This window comes from Loxodonta africana, chromosome 5 (assembly GCF_030014295.1).
Source record: "Loxodonta africana isolate mLoxAfr1 chromosome 5, mLoxAfr1.hap2, whole genome shotgun sequence".
In the NCBI taxonomy this organism is placed as follows: Eukaryota; Metazoa; Chordata; class Mammalia; order Proboscidea; family Elephantidae; genus Loxodonta; species Loxodonta africana.
The window spans coordinates 127,901,133-127,917,948 of NC_087346.1; positions in this window are offsets into that span (position 1 = coordinate 127,901,133).

The following is a 16,816-nucleotide window of genomic DNA, read 5'->3' on the forward strand; positions in this document are numbered from 1 at the left end:
ATTTACCCCCTTTCTTCCTATGCCACCCTCCAATGGGCAGTTTTAAGATGATATTTATAAAGCTTTTCTCAAAAATTTCCACATGAGAAGAGCAATCTTTTTCCCCTAATCATTGCCAGCTTAAAAATTCATTGTTGCTTTGGCTTTCTCGCCTTGTAGATTTCACCAAACTTATCCTTCACTTTTGCTCTCTGAGATTATGTTGTTGTTGTTGTTAGGTGCCATCAAGGCTGTTCCAACTGATAGTGACCCTATGTACAATAGGAGGAAAAACTGCCCAGTCCTGCACCATCCTCACAATCATTGCTATGCTTGAACCCATTGTTGCAGCCACTGTGTCAATCTGTCTCATTGAGGGTCTTCCTCTTTTTTGCTGACCCTCTACTTTTCCAAGCACGATGTCCTCCAGGGACTTGTCCCTCTTGATAACATGTCCAAAGTACTTGAGATGAAGTCTTGCCATCCTTGCTTCCAAGGAGCATTCTGGTTGTACTTCTTCCAGGACAAATTTGTTCTTTCTCTGGAAGTATATGGTATATTCAATTTTCTTTGCCAACACCATAATGTGATTCTATACTCCATAATAAAGTAATAGCATGTGAGTCACCTGCCTCTGGCTCTACTTTCTGAAGAACCAAAACTCAAATCCAGACTCTCAGACTGGAATATTGAAGATGAATTTCTCCCCATTCCGATAGATATTCAACCACTCTTATTGGTGGGGAGAAGATAACAGCTGGCATGTAGCATCCTCACAATTACTAATGCTTTTACCTATTGTTAGTTGAAAGAAATTCAGGTAAAAAGTAAGCCATTAACACTGTTTGTTTCAGTGTTTGAACTCTTTCCTACACTGAGGAAAAAACCAAGGCTATTCCTTGGAAACAATCCAGAGCAATTCCACTGTGTCCCATAGGGTCGCTATGAGTTGGAACTGACGCAATGGCAATGGATTTTATGGGCGTATACCTTGTAAGAGAAAAATGATAATCTAAGGGTATCTCACTGTCAAGTTAGGCAAATTGTGAAATGACTACTTTAGTAAATCTTAAGGAAGCTTTCATTTTTTGCATATTCAGGAAAGACAGTAATGAAAATCAGGACCAAGATCTAATTCTCAGAATGTTAGAACTGCAAAAGCCTCACCTTGGGACACAAAGTGACTATGAGACTGAATGCGCACAGCATGAGCTGGCAGTTATGAAATCCACAAAATCAAGTGGTTAAGTGGGTACAGCAGTAGTCCATAAAAAATAGCCCTATAAAATTATATATTTGGGTTTAGGTAGGAGCAGGTCTAGAAGGCAAAAGTACATTACATTAACAGGTACCATAGATATCCGTGTCAACCATCACTATTGCTTCAACTCATACCTACAGCTAATGAAGGTAATGGCTCTTTCCAGCCAATTAATAGAGGAAAGAACTTGGGTCTGGCTTCCAGTCAGGTTGTATTTGGCTAAGAAATGTCATTAGCCAAAAATAGGCTGCTGCTGTATCACTACACCATTTTGGAATGACCTTAAATTACAGTGGTAAAGGGAAATACAATGGGTAGTACTTCCAACTATACATTTAATTTCCTAATTTTTATGGGTGGAAAATTGTCCTGAGGCAGAGTCACTCACTTGCTGGTACGTGAGTCCATAGATATTTATGAAAAAGCCCCAAACAGATGGGGCTCATTTTCACTCCTAAGATTTCCATCTTCCAACAATAAACCCCCCACCCCCCAAAAAAATCAAACCCATTGCCATCTACTTGATTCCAACTCATAGCAACTCTACAGGACAGAGTAGAACTGCCCCATAGGGTTTCCAAGGAGCAACTGGTAAATTTGAACTGCCGACCTTTTGGTTAGCAGTCAAACTCTTAACCACTGCGCCACTGGGCTCCAGATGTAGTCCAATGGAATTCAATTCAATCACTTAAATATAATCACTGAGTCTTAATGTCTTGGTAGCTTATTTCCATTTATCAATATTTAATATTACCTTGGGCCTATAACTCTGATTTGGGCAATCACTCCATTTATCTCTTGGCATTTGTAATCTTAATGAGTAATCCTGTATGAATCCACCTCCTTGGCCACTAGCTGTGACTTCTAACATGATTGACATTCTAATATTATTTCATAAGCACTGACCCCTGGTTTTATTTTTACCCTGTGCTTTTTAACTCTACTTACAATACCACCAGTACCAGTATCAGTTGCCCTTGAATTGACTTCATGGTGACCCCATGTGTGTCAAAGTAGAACTGTGCTCCATAGGATTTTCATTGGTTGATTTTCCAGAAGTAGATCACCAGCCCTTTCTTTTGAAGCACTACTGGGTGGACTTGAACCTCCAAACAAGTTAATAAATGAAACCAAAACTTATACCCGTTGCTGTTGAGTTGATTCCCACTCATAGGAATCCTTTAGTTAATAAATAAGACATTGCAAATAATTCTATAAATGTATTAACTATTGTCTCCATTTTGAAAATAAAATTTAGTCAGTTTCTGCATCTGTGAAGTGGGGACCGTGTTAGCATTTACATTATTGTCATAGGTATTAAATAAGATAATACACATCATAGTTTTATAAGGGTCTGGCATATAATAAGTCCTCGGTAAACACTTTCATTATTATTAATATGCATGTTATTCACATGCAATTCAATACATGATTACCGGCATATATAACAGAAAAAGTATACTAACCACTAACTTCAACTTAGAAACCCTGGTGGTATAGTGGTTAAGTGCTATGACTGCTAACCAAAAGGTCAGCAGTTTGAATTCACCAGGCGCTCCTTGGAAACTCTATGGGGTAGTTCCACTCTGTCCTATAGGGTCGTTATGAGTCAGAATTGACTCGACAGCAAGGTTTTTTTTTTTTTTTTGAACTTCAATTTATCCGCTGAAGTGACTGGGATACAGTAACAACTAGGTAGATGATGTGATGATGTGAGGATGATAGATACAGAAGAGATAGATAGATGATAGATAGGGATAATATATGCACATCTACCGTTCAGTTGAACTCTTATGCACTTTAAATTTAGAACTTTTAAGTTGCTGCTACTAATTTTTTCCAATACTGCATGGAAATGCATCATAATACAGCTGAACAAGTGGTAAGAAGTCATCCTCAGTATGATTCCTAATCAGATGAAATAGCTTCTAGTTTTGCTGGCAAGAGGAGCCCTTTCCTTTTTACGAATATCGCTTAATCATCTGGGTACAGGTTATAGATCACTTTTCTTCCATGCAAGGAGTAGACTTCCAAGTTGAAAAAGAACTGCTGTATGCATGTTTTATGGCTTAACATTATTATATACCAAAGGACATATTTTGCTCTTAACTCTTTCTAATTGATAGGTGCATGCAGAAAGGTATTAAATCTTTTAATATCCTAGAGTATTCTTAAATATTTCATGCTTTCAAGACTTTACATTTATTATTCCCTCTTCCTGTAATATTTTTAACTTTTCTTTCCAAGGTTCAGTTCAAATGTCACTTCCCCTGTGAACCTGAGTCCATATTGAAGGGTAAAAATTGAAATCTTTTAAAAAGGAAACCCATGATCTCTTACCAAACTCCAGCTTCTGGCTTCTATATACCTCAACGCATCATACCTATATTTATTGTCACATAAATATCACCTGCCCAGAGTGATCTTACCCAGATACCATCAGTATTAGTTTCTTGCAGCAGCTGTAACCAATTAGAACAAACTGGGTGAGTAAAAACAGAATAAATTTTTTCTCTTATTTTTGTTATAGTTATGGAGGTCTGACATCCAAAGTAAGTTTTATTGGTCCTAAACCAAAGTGTCAGTAAGATTACAGTCCCTCCAGAGTCACTGGAAAGGAATCTGCTCCTTCCCTGTTCTACTGGTGACAGTTGATATTCTTTGGCATGTAGTCACGTTACTCCCATCTTCAAGTCCAACATCTTCTAATCCCTGTATTCTTTCTTCACTTGCCTTCTCTTCTGTATATGTCAAATTTCCTTCTGCCTTGCTCTTATAAATATACTTGTGAATGCATTTATGGTCCACCTATGTAACTCAGGACAAACTGTCCAACTCAAGGTTATTGATTTAATAACATCTATAAAATCTTTGCCATATAAGGTGACATTTAGAAGTTCTAGGGTTTAGGACCTGATTACTGGGGACCATTATTCAGTCTACTGAAAATTAAAAAAAAAAAAAAAAGCACTGTGGCATGGGTCATCACATCTGCTTGTTGACACTCCATAAGCCCTTTCCTTGCTTTATTCTCTTCCAAAGAAACTATAACTATTTAACGTATCATATATTTTACTCATTAATCTTGTTTTATTTTTGTTCTCCCTACTAGAATGTAAACTCCATGAGATTAGGAATTTTTTGCCAATTTTTAAAACTGCTATAAAAGAATGGAAACCCGGGTGGCATAGTGGTTAAGAGCTACGGCTGCTAACCAAAGTCAGCAGTTCACGTCCACCAGGTGCTCTTGGACACCGTATGGTGCTGTTCTACTCTGTCCTGTAGGGTCACTATGAGTCAGAATCAACTCAACAGCAATGGTTTTGGTTTGGTTTATAGAAGAATATCTGTCACATAGTACTTTTCTCAAAAAAATATTTGCTGAAGAATGAAAGAAGCAAGGAAAAAAGAAATAAATGAATGATTATGTTTTTAACTGTATTCTTTTATTCTGGGTTATAAAGAATAAAATTAGGCTCTATAGCTGAATCTTACAGTAGTAAATGTAGTAAATTTTCTACCACTAGAATTGTTCAAACAGATGATGGACAACCATTTTTTGATAATATTCTCAAGGTATTTTGGTGCTTAATAATTCATGATAAGACATAAATCCCTTCCAAGTCTGACTGAAATTATTTGAGTCTGTAATACAATATTAGGGCATTTAACATCCCTAAAGTTGCTATGAGTCTGAATCGAATCTACAGAAACAATTTTGGTTTGGTTTTTGGAAGATTGATATAATGTATTCACATAAAGTTTAGTTTTCTCTTTTCATTTAGATATTATCACTCTGATTTGAGAAGTGAGCGATATTTTATGAGTTCTGGTTCACCAACCCCTTTTATAAATAAAATTTAATTGATTTTAGGGTTTTCAATGTTTTTCACTGGAGTTTTTTTAGGCATTAGTATTTGTGATGGTTAATGTTATGTGTCAACTTGGCTAGACTATGATTCTCAATGGTCTGAAAGACAACTGAACTACATTATGTATGTAATATATATATAACATATAACTACATTATATAAGCACTACATTATATATGTAATATAGTGCAATGACTTTCCATTAAGTGATCTGCCAATCAGTTGAAAACAGAGTTCCTTGGGTGGGTCACCTGTATTCAGTATATAAAGGAATGTTCTGGCAAAGTTTCCTCTCTCTCTCTCTCAACACTGAACTCTTCTCATCACCTGAATATTGATTCAGGGGACGTAAGTAAGCCTATGTGGGTTTCTGGCTTGCTAACTATTCTTCAGGTTTTGGATTCACCATTCCCATACTCCTGTGAGGCAGCAGGTGTATCCAGTCTGCTGCCTGACCCATGTAATTGTGACTTTCTAGCCCCCACAATTGAGTAAGCCATTTCCTCACAATTGCTTGAGCCATTTCCTTGAAGTAATATATATATATATATATATATATATATATATATATATATATATATATATATATATACACATATTTCTCTGGTTTTTCCTCTCTAGTGAACCATACAAGGACAACATTTAATCAGTTTTTAAGTGGTACCAAGTCAGGCATCTGCACTGGGGTTTGTGGGAGAAAAGAACTAGGTCATCTCAGAGCCAGGTGTTGAAGCCCAAGCAAAGAGAGAAACACCACCATTTAGTGTCATATGTCTAAGCTGAACTGAGAGAGGCTGGAACAAGATGTCAGAGCCTGAGGGGAATAACTACAGCTTTCATGGAAAATGTAGGCTTCTGGGTAAAGGTGACAGAGCTTGAGTTCAGCGAGAAAGATATCCATGTAGGAAAGAAGCCCAACACAGATGTAGGAAACCAAAAAATGCTGAGGAGATCTTTTTTATAGTGGGTTGCCTGACACTGACTGTTAGAACACTGAACAAGGAGGGTGTTGACATGGGGGTTCTGAGGGTGATGTCAGAGCCCTGAAGTAAAGGGCTCTTGATCAACAGTTGGGTCATCACTGGTGATGGGAAATTGGTTATACACATAGGATCGATCAAATAAGTACATATTAAGAATAATGGGAACGTAGCTTCTCACTTTCAGAGAAAGGAGCTACAAACCAGTTTGAAGGCAAAAAGTAGACTGAACCCTGTGGTATTGGACTGAAATTAGAGATATTGGTGTAAATTCATGATTCTCAACATATGTAGATATAGAAATAAGTGTGTGTGTAAGTGTTGTGTGTGTGTGTGTGTATTCCCTAGCTCTGTTCACTAATTGGGCCTATTAACAGCGGCATCACATTAACAATGAGCAAACTTAGCACACATATCTTGCTTTCTGAATACCATTATCCACTAAAAGGAAATGGGCTTCTTGTAAAAATGGTTAGTTCTAGGTTTGGGGCAGGGAAAGAAAAAGAAGAACCAAAATATATCGCTGTGCCAGGAAGTAAGGAAATGATTAAGGAATGAGGGCGACACGTAAAATAGACACAGAAGGTAGCTTGAAGTGGCCTACTTTGGCAAAATCAGTGACAATCTGAAACCAAACTACACAGTGATATTAAGGGATTATAACTAACTGAATTAAGCTGAATACTATGAGTCTATACCGATATAAATAAGAAAAGTATATAAAAATAAATTTAATGTTTTAGAAAGTATATTTACACAGTTGAAAAGTACCTCCTCAAAAATATCTATTAGCTTCAAAAGGTAAAATATGTATCCACAGAGTTGATAAGCCTGGAAGTCACCACCTTACCTACATGATCAAAGTAAACATCACTAATGATAGGTTAAATAGAAATCATGCATATGCCACCTTGTAAAATATGACAAGAGCCCAGCTTCACTTTTGTGATATTCTTACAAAAGGTGTATATTTTAAATCTGTTCCTGAGGAAACATCAGATGAACCAAAACTGAGGAATATTTACAGAATAACTTGCTTGCAATCTTTAATAGTTTTGATATTAAGAAGTAAAGAAAGACTGATTAATTTTTCCAAATTAAAAGGGAATAAATGATATGAAAATGCAACATATGACTCTGAACTGGATTTTTTTGTTATTAAACATATTATTTGGACAATTGGGGAAATCGAATGAGGTCTAATAAAATGCTAGTAGACATGTATCGAATGATTTCTTGATTTTGATGGTTGCATTATAGTTATGTAAGAGAATATTCTTGTTTATGGAAAATAAACATTAAAGTTTTTTGAGATAATAGCCCTGTAATTGTAAATTTTCTGTTATTTTGAAATTGTTTTAAAATCATATACAGATAGAATTAGTAGTGTAAAAAAACTTATGTCAAAGAAATGCGTAGGCCTAGATAGCTTCATTGGTTAATTCTACCAAATATTTAAAGAAAATAGAAGCCCAATCCTTTAAAACTTCTTGCAAAATTGTGAAAAAGAAACACTTCTCAACTCATTCTATGAGACCAGTATTACTTTGAAATCAAAACCAAACAAACACAGCACAAGAAAAAAAGAAAAGAAACTACAGACCAATATCTCTTACAGATATTGACAAAAGAAAATTTTCAGTAAAATACTAAAGAACTTGATCTAGTAACATATGAAGAATTATACACTGAGATGAATTGGTATTTATTGCAGGAAGGCAAGGTTCGTTTAACATATGAAATTTAATTAATATGTTATATCAAGTTTATAACCTAAAGAACAAAATCACATGATCATCTCAATAGAAGCAGAAAAAATATTTGACAATATCCAACAGTCTTTCACAATAAAAACACTAACAATCTAGGTATAGAATGGGATATTTTCAACCTGGTAAATACACATATAAAAAACAATCATACTAACAGATACTTTATGAAGAGGTACTTTTCAGCTATGTAAATATAATTTCTAATCAGACATTAAATTTATTTTATATGCATTTCTTATTTATATCAATATAGACTCACAGTATTCAATTTAGTGTATAACTAGTATACATTAATATAACTGGTAATGAAAGCCTGAGTATGTTGCCTCTATGATCAGGAATGGCACACTGCTATACAACATTTACAGGAAGTAAGAAATAAAAACCATCTAGACTGTAAAAGAAGAAGTAGAACTATTTCTATCTGAAGATGACATGGTCTTGTATGCAGGAAATTTAAAGAATTCACAGAAATTATTAGTTGTAATAAACAAGTTCACCAACAGGGCAAGATATAATACCAACATATCAAAATCAATTTATTTCTATACACTAGCAATAAAGAATTCAAAAATAAAATTAAGAAAATAAATCCATTTATAACAAGATCAAAAAGAATAAAATATCTAGGAATATACTTAACAAAGGAAACGTGAGTCTTTACACTGAAATGTGTAAAGCATTAATATAGGACTCATGTAGGACTGCCCCACAGAGTTTCCATTTCGGGGTCATATAGGACAGAGTAGAGCTACCCCACAGAGTTTCCAAGGAGCGCCTGGCGGATTTGAACTGCCGACCCTTTGGTTAGCAGCCTTAGCACTTAACCACTATGCCACCAGGGTTTCCGTATAAAGCATTATAGAAAGAAATTTTAGAGCTAAATAAATGCAAAGTCACCCTGTATTCATAGATTGAAAGATTTAACATTGTTAATGTGGGAATATGCCTCAAATTGATCTTTAGATTTGGTGTAATCCCTGTCAAAATTCCAACTGCCTTTTTTTTTTTTTTCTCCAGAAACTGGCAAGCTGATCCTACAATTCATATAGAAATGCAAGGGACCACATATGACCCAAACAATTTTGAAAAAGAAGGGCAAAGTTGGAAGGCTCACACTTCTCAATTTCAAAACTTATTATAGAGCTACAGTAATCAAAACACTGCAGTTCTGACATAAAAACACGCATGGATTGCCCTTAGTTGGAATCAACTCATTAGCAACTAGGATTGGCACAGTCAGTCATACCTGTGGAACTGGATTTTGAAGGTACTTGATAAAGGAGGCTGAATCATAAGATTGGCTAACAGGAAGTTTATTTACTTGGGAGCTATCTTAATATCGTAGAAGCTTCAATCCAAACGTATAGAGAAATGAATCTATGTGGCACAAAACATGGACTATGGTAGCTGAGCTCTTAACGCATCATGCCACCAGGGCTTCTCAGTAATTGTCAGTGAAATGCAAATCAAAACCATAACGATATACAATTCCATACCCACGAGGATGACTAAAATACAAATGACGTACAATAAGATGTGTTGGTGAAGAAGTGGAGAAATAGTAGGCACTTCACACATTAATGATGGGAATGTAAAATGGTACCGCCACTTTGGAAATCATTTGGTAGTTCCTCAAAACACTAAACGTAGGGCTACCATATGATCCAGCAACTCCACTCCCAGGTATATTATATATCCAATACAAATGAAAACAGATATCTATGCAAAAACATGCATGTACACCAATTCATAATAGTCCCAGAGTGGAAACAACATAAATGTCCATCAATTAATGAATGGATAAACAAAATGAGGTAGAGTCTCATACAATGGAACATTATTTCCCAATTAAAAAAAAAAAGAATGAAGTGCCAATACATGATCTTATATGACTTTTGTAAACATTATGTCAAATGAAAAAACAGCTGACAAAAACATTACATAGTGTATGGTTCTATTCATCTGAAGTGTGTAGAACAGGCAAATCTAGAGAGCAAGAAAGTAGATTAGTGGTTACTTGGATATGTGGTGCTTTTGAGAATTTCAAAATTTTTCTAAAAATAGGTTTTGGTGATGGTTCCAGAAACCTGTGACCTTACTAAAAACCATTTAACTGTTCACTCTAAATGAGTGAATTTTATGATGTGTTTAATATATCTCCATAAATCTGTACAACAACAAAAGCAATTAGCCAGTATTTGTTGTCACAGCTAGTCCCTGGGTGGTACAAACAGATAAAGCACTTGACTGCTAACTGAAAGTTTGGAGGTTTGGGTCCACCAAGAGGAACCTTGGAAGAAAGGTCTGGCTATCTACTTTCAAAAAACCAGCAAATGAAAATCTTATGGAGCACAGTTCCATTTTGACGCATATGGGATCATCCTTAGCTGGAATCAACTCATTAGCAACTAGAATTGGCACAGTCGGTCATACCTGTGGGACTGAATTTTGAAGGTGCTTGATAAAGGAGGGTGAAGCATGAGATCAAATAAGAGGAAGTTTATTTACTTGGGAGCTATCTTAATCCTGTAGATTCTGCAATCCAAACATGAATCTATGTGGCATGAGACATGGATTATCGTAGTCATTGAGATGTGCCAATCTAATCTCCCTTCAAGAAAGGACTTGCCATTCAGCTGCAAAGAGTGATATTAGCTGAGAGACTGTACCTGAAGAGCTTTCAGGATCCACGTTAGCTTTGGGGCAAGCCAATAACTGGTCATGGTTATGGTGTAGGCACAAGGGCTTTTTCACTGCTGTCAAACATGGGTCTGCTCTAAAAGACAATCTTTTCTATGGAGATCCCTGTTGAGTTGACCAAGACTTTGTCCAGTCTGAAGACTGGCCTGAGGATCTCCCTGCTAAATCCTACTTCCTTCCCAATTTTCTTCTACAATTGTCAATTTTGTATCATATTCTAAAGAATTTAACTGCCAATTCTGCTCCCCTTTTATCTTCCACAGTTCCCCAAACAACTGTCTACATACTTGCCATGTTCTTTCTATAGAATCCAACTAACACATCGTACAAATTTATCAAATTTGGTTGCAATTTATAATTATATCTGACATATTTCTTTTAAAAAACCTAAACTTACTATAACATTTCATTCATAAAAAACAAACATGTATCATTAAATTCAAATGTGTTAAGGTAGCATTGCTGGAAATCAAGTTTTAATGAAATAAACTAATATATCTACATAACCAGTAGCCTTAGCTTTTTCCACTGTCAGTTGTGTCATTATTGCTATTCTGTTGATGATTCTAAGGGTTAAGAAATTTTATCATAGTTGAATTTGAGATGGGGTCACTACTTAAGTTTTCTGATGTTACTTTAGAAATCAAATTAATCACCTACATTTAATTAAAAACAACAAAAGAAAAAAGCTCAAGCTAGTCTAGAAGATTTCTGAAAGAAAAATCTAGGTTTTACTTGAACCTACTATAAGTAAGGATAATAACTGCCCCTATCAGGTTATTGGACCAATAGGCACCATCATGATAAACACAGAAAATATTGCAGTTGTCAAGGATTTCATATTACTGGGATCCACAATCAACACCCATGGAAGCCGCAGTTAAGAAATCAAATGACACATTGCATTGGGCAAATCTGCTGCAAAAGACTTCTTTAAAGTGTTAAAAAGCAAAAATGTCACTTTGAGGACTAAAGTGTGCCTGACCCAAGGCCTGGTGTTTTCAATCACCTCATGTGCATGTGAAAGCTGGACAATGAATAAGAAAGACTGAAGAAGAGTTGATGCCTTTGAATTATGATGTTGGTAAGAATATCGAATATGCCATTGACTGACAGAAAAATGAACAAATCTGGCTTGGAAGATATACAGCCAGAATGTTCCTTAGAAGTGAGGAGGGCAAGACTTCATCTCACGTACTTTGGACACGCTATCAGGAGAGATCAGTCCCCGGAGAAGAACATAATGCTTGGTAAAGCAGAGGGTCAGGGTAAAAGAGGAAGACCTTCAATGATATGGATTGACACAGTGGCTGTAACAATGGGCTCATTTTTAGCAATGGTTGTGAGAGGGGGGAAGGACCGGGTAATGTTTCGTTCTGTTGTAGGTAAGGTCACTATGAGTCAGAACAAATTTGATGGCACCTAACAACAACAATATCAAACTATTGTGTATAGCATTTCATACAGTAATTTCACAATGAAAATGTAAATGGTCATTTCCTTGGTAAAGAGACAGGTCAATATTCTATTAAAGTAAAATATATAACAACCTATGTGATGTGTAAAAAAGAAAACCATATGCCTATTTTATTCTCTCGATTAAAAGCAATCATCCTTACCCTTTACCACATTTGTAGCACAGCCTATTGGATTTTGGCAAAGCCGTTGTGACCACAAACTGTTTCTTGAATCCAAGGTAATAAGCAGGACTGTGTGCCAATTCTTGAACAATGAGTTTGCTTTTCTGGCATTTCTGGAACAGATTTACATCCTTTGCCACTTTTTCAGCTCTTGCTTCTCACAGAATACAGATTTTGACCATCTGGGGTCCACATAGAACAGTGTGAGGCCTTACATGCCTACTTGAAATGGATTTATCTCCTATTTGAAGAATGATAGTAATAAAACTAAATAACACAGGCCATGTTTAATTCACTGTAAGGCACATGGACTTCAATTCAGGGATAGTTCATATTTAGAGACACTTTACTATACTTCTGTTTAGCATACAGGGTTTTGAATAACACAGCATTTCTGCATTTATCATGTATATCAACTTCCCCATCTTCCCATAAACCTCCCCATTCCTCATAAAACAATAAAGGATACAATGGATACATACTATTTGAATAACCAGTTGCCATCGAGTTGACTCTGACTCATGGTGACTCCATGTGTGTCAGACTAGAACTGTGCTCAACATGGTTTCCAACTGTTGACTTTTCAGAAGTAGATCACTCTTTCTTCTGAGGCACCTCTGAGTGGACTCAAACCTCCAGCTTTTAAGTTAGCAGTTGATTAATCATTTGCAACATCCTGCAACTTCCACCATTTGAATAAGAATGTCTTATTTGGTTGAAAACAATTAACAAAAACCAATAAATCTGAGGAGTGCTTGTGGCGGGCAGCCTCTAAGATGGGTCCCAATGATTTCTTCCTCATGGTATTCATACTTTTGTGTAATCTCTTCACTTTGAGTGTAGGCTGGATTTAGCTACTTGCTTCAAAAGAACAGAATATGAAAGGCATGATGGGATATCGCTTCTAAGATTAGGTAAACAAAGACTGTGACTTCCATTTTGAAGGCTGTCTCTCTCTCTGATTACTCACACTATGGGAAGCAAGCTGCCCCATGTTGTGAAAGCCATTTGAGGAGCCCTATAAATGATGGTGAAGAACTTAGGGCTCAGTCCAATAGCCCATGAGAAACTGAAGCCTGCCAACATGTGCTAGGAAGCAGATATTTCAGCTTCAGTGAAGTAAAGATAAGACCGCAGACCTGGCCAACACCTTGACAACAGCCTCATGAAAAAACTTGAGCCAGAGGGACCCAGCAAAGCAACATCCATAAATCTAACCCACAGATTACATGAGAACAAATTGTTGTCATCTTCAGTTGCTAAGTTTTGTGGTAATTTGTTATGCACACACATACACACGCACACAAAATAAACCCGTTACAGTAGACTTGATTATGGCACTTAACAACCATGTAGGATACGGTAGAACTGTCCAGAAGGGTTTCCTAGGCTGTATTCTTTATGGAACCTGACTGCCACATATTTCTCCTGTAAAGCAGCTTCTGAGTTCCAACTGTTGACATTTCAGTTAGCAGCCCAGCACTTAACCGCTGACCACAAGGACTTCTTATTTGTTATTCAGGAGTATATAAATAATACTAGTTCTAATAGTAATTAAACGTTTTCTGTCTTTGTATGATAGCTTTATATTGAGATCATTGTATAACTTTTGTGATTTTAGGGAAAAATATAAATGACGATAATTTTGAAGTTAAAAAGAAATTTGTTCCCCAAGACTACGGCCCTAAGATATCTGCCTGACAGACAATAGAGTGTAGACTGTAAGGATAGCAAAATTGATCATAAAAATATTTCAAACTATGTCTTTAGATGATAATATCCTGTGTGAATTTTCTCAAACTCAATCAAAAATGTGTGAATCATATATTTCTCACTGAACACTAATGACCAAAGACTAGACCAGTTGTGGGATGACATCAAGAACATCACACATGAAAAAACCAAGAGGTCTAAAAAAGACAAGGAAAAAAGAAAAGCTCAAAACAGATGTCAGAAGAGACTCTGAACTTGCCCTTGAATGTAGAGCAGCTAAGGCAAATGGAAGAAATGATAAAGTAAAAGAGCTGAACAGAAAATTTCAAGAGATAGTTTGAGAAGGCAAAATAAAGTATTATAATGAAATGAGCAAAGACATGGAGTTAGAAAACCAAAAGAGAAGAACATACTTAGTATTTCTCAAGCAGAAAGAACTGGAGAAAAAATTCAAGCCTCAAATTGCAATACTGAAGGGTTCTACGGGAAAATGGAAACTGTGGTGGATTAGCAGTTAAGAGCTACACCTACTAACCAGAAGGTCAGCAGTTCCAATCCAGCAGGCACTCCTTGGAAACCATATGAAGCAGTTCTACTCTGTCCTATAGGGTCACTATGAGTCAGAATTAACTCTATGGCAATGGGTTTTTTGTTTGTTTGTTTGTTTGTTTGTTTTTTTGGTTTATGGGCAAATAGTGAATGACACAGGAAGCATCAAAAGAAGATGGATGATATACACAAAGTCACTGTTCCAAAAAGAATTTGCCAACATTCAACCATTTCAGGAGGTAGCATATGATCAAGAACCTATGGTATTGAAGGAAGAAATCCCAGCTGCGCTGAAGTCCGAATTCATGGTGCTGGCTCTAGCGGAAGACTTTCTCTCTCTGTCGGGTGTGGAAGAAGGTCCTTGTCTCTTTGTCTTGTTTCCTGATTCCTTACAGATCTCCATGTGGCTTGGCATCAATTTTTCTCTATTTCTGCTTCTCTGTTGGCTTGTTTAATCTTTTTTATATCTCAAAAGAGATTGAATTGACACTAATCCTGCCTCATTAACATAACAAAGACACCTCGTTGCCAAATAGGATTATAACCACAGGCGTTGAGGTTAGACACAACTGAATACATAACAGTCCATCATTTGGCCCTAAAAATTTCATGGCCTTGCCACACACAAAACACATTCAAGCTGTCACATCATCCCAAAAATCTTTAATCTACTCTAAGTCCAAAATCTCATCTTCTCAATCATCTAAACCAAATATGGGTGAGACTTTTGGTATATTTCATTCTGGGTCAAAATTTCTCTTCATCTGTGAACCTGTGAAATTTAGAATATAAGTTATCTATTCACAAAGTACAATGGTGAAACAGGCACAAGGTAAACATTTCCATTACAAAAGGGGGAAATTAGAAGGAAAAATGGGCACCAAGTAGTTCAAAGCCCAGCAAAAAAAAAAAAAATTACATTGTCTCTCAAGCCTTGAAAATAATCCTATCTTCTCTGAGGTCATCTGGGCAATGGCCCCACCCTCCAGACTCTGGGTGTCAACCATGCCCTCTGGCTTTAGGGTGGAGGTCCCTTGGCCCAGGGGTTCTTCTCTGCCTTCCAGGCTCTCTGGGTTGGCAACTCTGCTCCCTCAGCTTTGTCCATCTGAGTGGCAACCCCACCTCCTCAGCCCCAGCAGGCCATCTTTCTTCTGCCCCTTATATATGGCAGAACCCCATCCCCCAACCTTGGGCAGTGACCCTAACCCCCTGAAACACCTTAACAACACTCTCACACTCCAGAACTGAGTTGGTGAAGATCCAATTCTTTGAAACCTAGAAGACTGGGTCCCCATCCTTTGAGATCCAGGAAACCATGGCTACACCCTTTGAGAAGGCCCTGCTTTGAGTGCTTTTTTCAACCAAAAAAAAAAAAAAACCCACTGCCGTCTAGTCGATTCCGACTCATAGCGACCCTATAGGACAGAGTAGAACTGCCCCATAGAGTTTCCACGGAGTGCCTGGTGGATTCAAACTGCCAATTTTTTTGGTTGGTAGCCCGTAGCTCTTAACCATTTCGCCACCAGGGTTTCCACAGTTATGTTGATTTCCAAGCTGCTCCGGGGAGGTTCTTTTCTTTTCTTGGGGGACAACAGTTGTAATTCCTTTGGCCTGTTCCTTGCCTATAGCATTCAAAGAGGCAGACAGTGTTCTTTCATTTCTTTCTCTGACCTCTACAGTCAAAGCTGGTGGGTTTTCTGCTGTGGTAGTGGGTTATATTCCTTATTCACAGGCTTAATCTGTTTAACAAAAGTTCATGCAGGTTTGACCTTGAAGAAAAATCTAGGACATGTGTCCTTAGTTTGTAGAACAGAATTTTCCAAATCTTTAAGTTCTGGTTTCATTTTGTACATTTCATTTCTAAGTCCACCTCTTTCCTCTTGCATTTTAGTATAAGAAGCAAGAAGAAACCATGTGGCTCCTTTAAGATATTGCTCAGCAGTCTCCTGGCCAGATATCCAAGTTTATCACTTACAAGTTCTGCCTTTCACCAAACATTTGAACATAATTCAGACAAGTTCTTTGCCGTTGCATAAAAAGCATCTCCCTTCCTCCAATGTCCAATCACGTGTTCATCATTTGCTTTTAAAGCCTCACCAGAAGTACATTTAACATCCACATTTCTAGCAAAATTCTGTTGCTGGCACTGTATGTATTCTCTGACATGATAAAGACTTTCTCTAGAGCTCTCTTCACTTCCTTCTGATCCCTCACCAGAATTGTTTTTAAGGTCCATAATTCAACCAACACTCTCTTCCAGGCAGTCTAGACTTTTACTATTAAAAAAAAAAATGGGTACCTTAAAACTCTTAGAGCCTTCACTCATTATCCAATTCTAAAACCACTT